The following is a 10,636-nucleotide window of genomic DNA, read 5'->3' as shown; positions in this document are numbered from 1 at the left end:
TTTATAAAAAACGGCAAGTTCGTGACTAGTGAATCTGCGGGAAATCAAAACATCAAGAGTGATCAAAAATCATATTTTTGGACTAATTAAGTGAAAATGAACTTTTCTATGAGAAACCTGGACAATCCGGGTGGATTGTGCGCGTTTATTCTCAAATCAAACTGAATAAACGGAAACGGGCCCCGTGGCTAATCCGGGACCCCAGTATGTGATCTTTCTTTATAACTTAATCATGTTATTAACCAATACATTTACCCAAGCTTATTTTCCCATAACTGTTTTCTGAACGCGTAAACGAACAACTTGGCTCAGCAGGGAAAACGAGAATCTGAGCCAAGTTCAGTTCTAAGTATTAGACATTGAACAACATCACAACCTAAGCCTATTGCCACTTTCTGGGCGTTCCAGCTACAACCAGATTAGTTATACAGCCCAGATTAGTATTGAGATTATAATAATATTAAAATATTAATATTATTATAATATTGATTATAGGAACTACTGATAGCGGACCGAACAAACCACGAGCTGATATAGTACTGATTATCTACTAAACCGTGAGTTTCATGACCCCACTTCTAAACTGTTTTACGAACTTTTGGGGTGAAAAGCATGTTTGCCTATATCTATATACTTATCTGAAACATGTGATGATGTGAATTATCTAAGTGCTAACACACGAAAGTCCCCACGATCACAGTGATTAACCTCGAGCCGGTGGCTTGTGAATAGTACTATTGGTTTGACAAACCCAGGCGGGGCCAGCACGGTTGCTGAGACATTATCCCGTTTGCACATGTCCATATTTTTACGAACCAGCTATGTAGTGTTAGACATAGCTACCGGGGCATGATGTGGGCGGAAAGGGGCCACAGTGGTTGATTGAGCGTGGGAAATGGAGGCACGCAGCACGAACAGTCCAGGCTTCACTGTAGCTTAGCATAATTACATCACATACATCATTTACATACATACATACTTATTTCATGATTACAAGTGCTGACTTGTGAATACTCATTACTGATTTCTTGAAACTCGTGAAACTCACCAACTCTAGTAGTTGACCCGTTTTAAACTGCTTTTCAGGTGTACCTAAATTGGAATGATTTGGTGACCTGTTACTTGCCTGAGATGTGTGGTTGATGCTACATGAATAGAAGCAAGGGCGATAGTAGTAAGAATGTATAGTTAACGAACTAGTTTTGTTTGTATCGCCTAGACTGTAAAACAATGATAGAACGAAGAAATGCAATATATTGTAAATTAGTTTGTAATGTTTCTTTATAAACAATGTGTTGATATCAGAGGTGTCTGTTACATTCCCGTTTTACGCTTTCGCATTGTGCTAGTCGGGGTGTGACAGATTGACCGTTTTTTGAGGATAGGAGGCTGTGCTTAGATCGATTCGGGTTTCCAAAGCCTCTTGCACAGCTTATCAAAAATGAGAGGTGAAGTGGTTATCTCGATATGAAATAATTGAAATAGGCACACCATGTCAATATACGATTTCGTTAATATAAATGTGGGCGAGTTTTTCAGTTGTGTAATTGTTACGAATCGGAAGGAAGTGTGCGAATTCGGTCAGTCGGTCAACTATTACCCAGATTGCATCGTTTCCTCGGGATGTTTTAGAAAGGTGTGTTACAAAGTCCATGGTAATTTATTCTCACTTCTATTTGGGTATTTCAGGTTGTTGTAACATTCCCGAAGGTTATTGATACTCAGCCTTAACTCCAGTACAGGTCACGCCTTTACTAACATACGTGACTATACTATTTTTCATACCAGATAACCGATAAAATTCCTTAACATCTTTACACATTTTGTTAGTACCTGGACGAATAGAATATTTGAACTTGTTTTTCCTCATCCATGATCCAGTCACAGAGATTATAAAGGTTTGGAATTTAAATTCGATTATTGAAGTAAAGTATTTCATCAGTTTTTGATGTTCGGTCAGTTTGTACATAGTTTTGTTGCTTATTATAGTTGTTTTAATCGTTTATTTTAGGAACTTCGGTACTTCATACATGTTTGTTGAATTTCAGGTCACGGTTACTTAAGGTAGCTAATTTGGACCTGAACGAGCACAGGATGAAGACTCGGGGTGCCCAGCACGCGAAACGAGACGAAAAACTATTTCAGCTGATGAACGGACCCATCGCGTACAGGATGACCATCGCATAGGACGATGGTGGTTAATATTATTTTATTGTTGATTGTGGTCCATTGAGACACGCGATAGACCAGGGAGAGACCTATTGCGTACCGCGATGGGTTGCACAGACGGGAAAGTCATTTATATTCTATTATGACGATCCTATTCGACATCAAGCAGTTTCCAGACTGTTTTTAGAGCAGAAGAGGGCCCTTCCATCAATTCCACTCATCTTTAGATCACTATTATGCTCCATAACATCAATATTGAAGATCGAGAGATGATGAATTGCGGTTAATCCCTTCGAGTCATACCCAAGATGTATAATTTGTAAAATTTCAATATTTTTCTCATGTATTAGAAAAATTGACTTGTAATTATTGTTGGTTAATCTATGAGTATTGATGTTTAGTGTTGTTGTGCATTCAGTCGGTTTAGGTTTATGTCGATCAGAATGTTTAAGTTTGCCGGTTGCTATAATAATTGCTCGTAGGGTTGTTTTGATTAGTTGATTGCAAGAAAGCATATAATTGCCCTTAGTTGAGTCACAATGACAGGGACCGTTTGATATCTAGTGCCGTGTGTTAGCGATTGTTTATGCCTACTGTTTAGCTTGCTAAGCAACCTTTAGTTGACCAATGATAGTTAATTTGTTAAGTTGCTTGAGAATACTGTTAATTGCATACTTGAATTCCCGGGTGTGATTTGCTTTTGCTTAATTGCTTGGATTTGCTAAGTTGATTAATTATTATTAACCTCATTATGTTTGCTTGTGTGATCAGCACTATTAATTGTTACTTCATAATGTTAGGAATCTGTCACATGTTACACTGACCACATACTCCTCGTGGTTCGATACCCTACTTACCATAGCTTGCTTAGGTGATTAAGAACACTGATTTATTTGTTTTTTTACTAGATAGCGATAGTCTAGCATCAGTTTTCTTTCAAATTTCTTTTCATTCCCATTCAATTCTTCCTTTTCTAAGTTTTCTTCTCCTAGTGCTTCTCTTTGGGCAATATGAATTTGTTTGGTAAGGCTCGTTTGGACAATCGCTTCAAGTGCTGGTACTTTCAAGGGTTTAACTCTATCTTTTCAACTTAAGGCATCGGTTACTATATTAGCTTTGTCTGGATAGTATCGGATTTGACAATCATAATCGTTTAACAACTCCATCCATCTCCATTATATCAATTCAATTTCTTCTGGTTAATTATAGGTCATAGGCTTTTGTGATTTGTGTAAATTATACATTTAGTAGCATACAAGTAGTGTCCTCAGATCTTAAGTGCAAAAACAACTATTCGATATTCTAGGTCATGGATAGTATAATTATTTTTTTGCACTTTTAGTTATCGGGAAGCATATAATATTACCTTGTTTCTTTGCATTAGCCCGCATCCTAAACCTTTTTGAGATGCATCACAGTAAATTACAAGATCGTCAGTCCCTTCTAGAAGACTCAACATTAGAGCTTGGCACAATTCTTGTTTCAGCAGTTGAAAAGCCATCCCTTTTTCTTCTCCCAATCATAAATTCGATCTTTTTGGGTTAAGAGGGTTAAAGGCTGGGCAATACTAGGAAAGTTTTCAATAAAATGCTGGTAATATCCAGCTAGTCCCAAAAATTGGCAGATTTCTTTCGGTGACTTAGGTGCCTGCCAATTTTTAATGGCTTCTATTTTGCTGGGGTCTATATGAATCCTTGGTTAGTTTACAAGATGCCCTAAGGATTCTATTTCTTATAGCCAATAAGTGTTGCTCATATTTCTTTTTCGAATATACTAAGATATCGTCGACGAACACTACGACGAATTTTTCAAGATAAGGCTTACAGACTCGGTTCATAAGATTCATGAACACTACCGATGCGTTGGTTAGCCCGAAATCCATACACTTTTCATCGAATTCTTTGATTGTTACATTTTCTAATTACACTACACATCCTTGCTGTAAATCTTGTAATAGTTTGAAATGGGATACGAGAGGCAATATGGTACCAAGTTTCTCTCCATGTACTTTGATCACTTCATTATCCGAAAGAGGTATTCTAACAGTTTTGTCCATACAACCGATTTCTTATTTGTGCTCAATAACTAGTCTATACTAACTATTTCATTGCAACTTCCTAATTCTACCGGAAGTAAATCGATAAGGAATGGTTAGTCATTTAGATTAAGAAGGAAATTCTGAATAATATGGTTAACAGTTATAGTCTTACCTTTATCGGTTTCTATAGTATAAGGATCTACTAACTCACTAATCGACATGTTTTCTAAGGGCAAAAGGTTAACAAAAATGAAACTTCTATTGTCACTCGTATCAATTAAATTGAAGCATACCAATTAGAAACTATGAATGTAACTGCTATCACATTCGGATATGGTCGTGCTCTATCTGAGTCAATCACAAAAGTGGTCTCTAGCTTGGTTAGATGTCGATGCTTGTTCTTGGTTTAACTTGGGGTAGTTTCTTTTGAAGCGTTTCGTACTGCCACACTCATAGCAAGTATAATGGTTTATCATAGGTTAGGTTGGTTGTATAGGTTGTGAGTGAATTGGTTGCGGTTGAGGTAGTTGTGGATGGTGTGGTTGGGGTATTTGAGATGGTCGGTTAATAGTGTTTACAATGGTTTTCAGTCATGAACATAGTGTCCAACCTTCCCACATCTATAACACCCGTTCTTTTGACATTCACCTACATAATAATAGTCACATTTCCCACATTCTGGCCAAAGTCCTTTATACTTATTTTGCATCAGGGTTGGTCATGGTATAGCTTTGTATTGTAGAACGTGTGCATTTATTCTGTTGTCTCTCCTGTACCCTTGTCTCATAATCAGCTCGTTGGTACTAGATGATTCCCCTGGCGTTCTTAATACACCACTCCAAACCAAATCAAATGCTATAATGCCGGCTTGTGACACAGCACTCTCAAAAGTTGAATGGGGAACTGAATTGACTAAGCTCCTCACTTCTGGGACTAAACCCCAAATTTAACCTTCAATACATTTAGATTATGGGGTAACCAACCATGGCACTAGGTGGGCCAGTTCATTAAAATGGTGGGTGTACCCCAATGATCTGTTCCCTTCATTTTCAAATTCCAAAGCTCGTGTTCCAATTTATGGATTTCATTCCTTGGACAAAAGTGTTCTAACATAAGATTTTTAAGTCCTGCCCAGGTGATACGGTTGGTTGTCTCTTGTCCTCGAATTTGCACAATTGTATTCCACCATATTAAGGTGTGTTCCACAAACGTACTAGCAGCATATTTGACAATACAATCTTGTGGGTAATTACTGATATTGATAACGGACTTAGTCTTTTTGATCCACTTTATCAACCCTTTTGGTCCTTCAGTACCACTAAAATCTATGGGTTTGCATGACATGAAGTGCTTAAGTAGATATCCCTATCGTGGGGGATCTGGGTTGTTACGATCACTGTTTATGTTTGGTGGGCGATTATTATTATTGATAGTAGCATTAGTGTTCAACTAAGGCGCATTATTCGTGACAGTGTTAGTATTTATTGGGGGAGTATTTTTGGTTGTATTAGTATATGGCGGAGGAATAGTCTTCGGGCCGTATTAGTGCTCAGCATTTGATTTGTATTCATACTTGTATTAATGCTGGCAGCGAATTGTGCTGCTATTGCCGGAATTACTGCCTGCAGTTGCCGAGCAATCTTCTCAGCCACATCTGCCTCAAATACTATGTTTTCTTTATTCGGGGCCATTCTATAATGATAATCAATTACTCCTCAATTAATAGTAATTCACCATATAACTCATCACAAAGGTAATTATATTAGTTAATACACAAGTATTCTAGGTAGCACATATGTATCACACACATCTATTACTGTATCTATATACCAAGGATAGTTGAGAAATCAAATGAGCCATAGGATCTAGTTCATGTGATGACAATTTGTAGGTTCGAGTGATTACGGTTGATATGAATGAATACGATTATGAAGTATGTGTGTGTCTGGAGAGAATCGGGCAGAGTAACGAGGGCAAATTCAATAAACATTGATTCTCATTACTTTAGAAATAGATATAGGGCTATATATAGATGAAACAGTCATTCGTTAAACACTCCTTAATGAATGACTCTTCATTCGTTACATTAACAGACCACGAATGACTCTCTAAGTCATTCGTACCTATTACATTAACGAATAGCCTCATTCATTATCACATTCATTAACATAACTAACGAATGTGATTTACATTATATGAATGGACACATTCGTTAAGTCTAACGAATGTGCCTTACATTAGGCGAATGGACTTTACATTAAATGACCAAAATGCCTTTAATACATTAAACTAATATAATAATACATTATAAAGACCGAGACGTCACATCATGCATCAACAAACTCCCCCTTGTCTAGCGCTCTTTATAATCTTCAATACTTTAAGCTTTGAACATCTTCGTCTTCCAGTCGTTGCAACTGTGAACCTTGAATGCATAGCAAACACGTACAACTCTTTGAAACTGCATTGCAAGATTGTAGTCCTTGATTTCTGCAAAACAATTCTGGTTGTGAGATAAACCATCGTTGTCTGATTCTAATAAGTTCACCAACCACATAGGATCGATCACGCGTATGAATTCAGTTTTCAAACTCGATCCCAATACTATTACCACTTCACTCGTTCGGTTAACGTAATACCAACGGTTGAATGTATTAAATAGACTCTAACGGAAGGTTTTAACTGGAACCCTCTTCATCGTGTTTGGTGGTTTTACCTGCAACACCATTTTCTTCCAACCAGTGCGTATCAATCTCGTCGACATACTTATGTGTAGGCAACTGCGGTTTAAAGAACTTGAAACCACAACGAGCTTCATGTAAGAGATGTTGATAAAACCAGTTGGCCCAATGATTATTAGCCCGTTATGAATTGTCGGTTGGCCAAGGTTCTAGCATCCCATCGTGGCATGGATAACACGTCGATAATACGTTTAAAATAATAAATATCGTGTTCCCATTTAACCACGCGTACTTTCACTCCGAGTCGTATAGTCAAGAAACAATATTACCTTTCACCGATCTCAGGCTCACGTACTTCTTAATTTGGTATGCCGATGCTCGAATCTTCGCTTACTTGATTTCTTTGCGTTCGTTGTAACGAAGAGTTTCGATCATCTTGTTCATCCTTTCAATGTTGTGTCCGAACATACCATCCAAAGCACGTTTTTCTATTCTTTTCTTTCACCGTCTCAGCACTTGTTTCAACCTTTTTATTCCACTTCTCTCCCTCTTGCCTCAGACGTTCTTCTGCAGCATCGAAATGTTCTATAATGAAAAACGAAATACCAGACTCAGAATTGTTCATCGTGTACATATTTGGATACTCCTCTGAAGTCACGTTCTCAACCTCAACCTCAACCTCATCATAATGTGATGGCATATTCCCACGTGGAATACCCATATTCGCACTTGGTTCAAATTCAACTTCCACATCCACAGTCTTACACAGTTCCTCAACTTCCTCCTCATTCAAACCCAGAAACAGAGCGATTTGTTCTTTTTTTAACGAGTGATCAACAAACTCGCCCTCTTCTATTTCGTTTGTATTCACCATTCTCATCACTCCATCCATACCAACGAACAAGATCATATTAGCCGCAATCATGTTGACCAACTTAACGTTCGTTTAATCCTTGTACGGTATGATTTGTAAGTTGTTTCCTCCACTACCACTAGCTTCAGCTGATTACCTGCCATGATTTAGCACCCCCCCCGGGTTGATGATCACTGCTACCACCCATATTATCATCCGGATCTTGATCATCGCCTTTCAATTTTCTCAACTCATCTTCTTTACATGTAAGTTGCAAAATGATCTCATCCTGTTTGTCTAACCTCTCCCCCTGAGCAGCAACAAGGGCCTTTAAATCCTTGTTCTCTTTCTGAATAAAATGTATATGGCAATACATATTCCGCTGCTCAATTCACATATGCTCTTGGAACAATCTGTCAGTTGTCATCTGCGTTTGTTGCAAATGAATCAAGTTCAATAGCTGAAACATTTGGGCTTGAGGTGACATTTGGTAAAAATTTGGATGAACAGGCTGCATCAGACCCTGAGGACATTTAAAAGCCATAGAAGAATACTCAGGTCGTGCCATTACGGACGGACTTGCCGGAGCCATTTGTAACATCCTAGAAAATCCAATAACTATTTTGAACTAAAAATGTCAACTTTGAAAATTGAAGGATTAAAAATATTCACAAGACAAGTAACGGGAAAAATGAGATAAGAAAAATAAAATATATCATGTTAAGGAAGTAAGAAAACTTCTTGGGTTTTCTGGGCCCCAAATTGAAGAATTTGATGTAGACTGCTTCCACCATTTCAGTTGGAAGGTTGGCAAGCTCATCTTGTAGTTTGTTTCAGCTATGTCCATCCTTCTTAACTTTGCAGTTCTCTTTGATCTGTGAAGTTGGACAGTCTTCTAGTTTCTCTTTACTTTCAGGAATCTGAATCCTCTGTCTGCTTCTTCTCTTAGGAATTTAGAAAGATCATTCACTTGTCTTCCAGCCACTCTGTTTCTGTTTCTATAATCATACAAAGTGAGTGTTGTCATTCTTTCTAATTGTTCTTGAGCATATTCATAGAAATCACTTCTCACAACTATATCTCTTAGTTGTCTATTATCCATAATCACTCTTATGCATTCACACACAGAATCATAGTAATCTCTCTAGGAAGATCCACATATGACTGTGGTCTTGTTGTTCTTTGTTGTTCAGATCTACTTGATTCTCCTCTTCCACTTTCACCTCTTCCACCTTGTGGATATCTTCTTGAAATTGGTGGTATGAAAGGAACAAACTTCTTGGGTTTTCTGGGCCCCAAATTGAAGAATTTGATGTAGACTGCTTCCACCATTTCAGTTGGAAGGTTGGCAAGCTCAACAACATGTGCACACACACGGACTCGGACTCGGGCATTGGGCGTAATGTGGTGTTTTGATGGCGCAACAGATTAGGTTCAAGATCTTCATGCTACATGAAAGACAAAAGATACCTAACCCGACATAGTATGGCTTCGTGCTACGCGAAGTATTCCTTCGCGCGAAGCAAAGTAACAGATTTGCATGCATGACACGTGTGGACACATGGTGACACGTGTGGACACGCGGTGGCACATGGCAACCCTACCGATGACTCAGAAAACCTATGGGTGGTTCGCGCAACACGAAGAAACCCAAAAATTTGTATAAACAGGTGGGCTTACGTCACATTCTAGCTCACATCAATCACACACCTACATTCACACATATAGCCTCATTTTGCGTGCTGATTCTCGTAGTACGTGCCAGGCACCAAGGTTCCGACGGTTTAAGCCTCAATACGTGATAAAGAGTAGAAGTGCTGCCCGTACACGCTGAAGCATATGAACTCCAATACAAGGTAGGGGTTCTGCCTAAGTATTATTATATTATATAGCTTAGACCATAGTAAGGGGTATAGCCCAAACCTTGATCATAATTATGTTTACAAAACTATTATACATACAGAAGTTATAGTTAAAATAATGTTTATTCATGATTAAGAAACATAAGCTTTTACATACAAGAAGATATAGTCAGTGATAGTTTCTTCACAATTAAGAAACATTGCATGTAAGAGATATAGTTTTCTTCATGATTAAGAAATGTAAGATTTTATATACAAAGATTATAGTCATTCAATGTTTTTTTCTTGAAGAAGAAACCAATCAATAGATGTTTCTTCATGAAGAAGAAACTCAGCACATGATTTGTAAATAAATGAAAAGACTACGGGTCTAAATATTTTATTCAAACAAATGATCAGTCAAGGTTTAAGGTTATCAAAACCAGAATAATGGTCTGTAGCTGGATCAAGATATGATTCGGGTATTTATATAACCTATTTTATTATAGGTCAATCATTCATTCACAAAGGTTTTCAAACGATATCAACACATCATTTAGAAAAGACAATCACAGGTAAATACGTTCAATCTTTTTACAATGTGAATACGTTAAACCTTTACAGTCAGTCATTAAGATAAACGGGTTGTTTATCTTAAACAAGTCAGTCAAATGTTTATATGAGATTATGTGATCTCTAAATTTAAAGGATTACGTGATCCCTAAGTCACAAGATAGAAAATAAAAGCAAACTCAGACCGAGTACACATGTGTTTAAATCTAAACATATCTGTTAACCTATCAATCAAGGCTACGTGGCCGCAGGTTAACAGACATAACGGAAGTTATCCAATGGGCATGAGTTCTCGGAGACCCATAATTGTGTGTTATGGCAGTGGCACAAGTTCCCACAAATAAGAGACGTTTTTGCTGAGATTGTTCAAGAAAACTATCTTGTCAGTCAAAGATTTTAGAAATGTTTTCAAAGTCAATGATTCACCAGCATATCGCTGACGTATTTTCCCCCCATTAAAGGAAATCAAGTATAGTAAAGA

Source organism: Bidens hawaiensis, unplaced genomic scaffold (assembly GCF_021521415.1).
Source record: "Bidens hawaiensis isolate Kalapana, Puna unplaced genomic scaffold, B.hawaiensis_p1.1 tig00051691_1, whole genome shotgun sequence".
In the NCBI taxonomy this organism is placed as follows: domain Eukaryota; kingdom Viridiplantae; phylum Streptophyta; class Magnoliopsida; order Asterales; family Asteraceae; genus Bidens; species Bidens hawaiensis.
Note: the sequence above shows the minus strand (reverse complement) of the source record.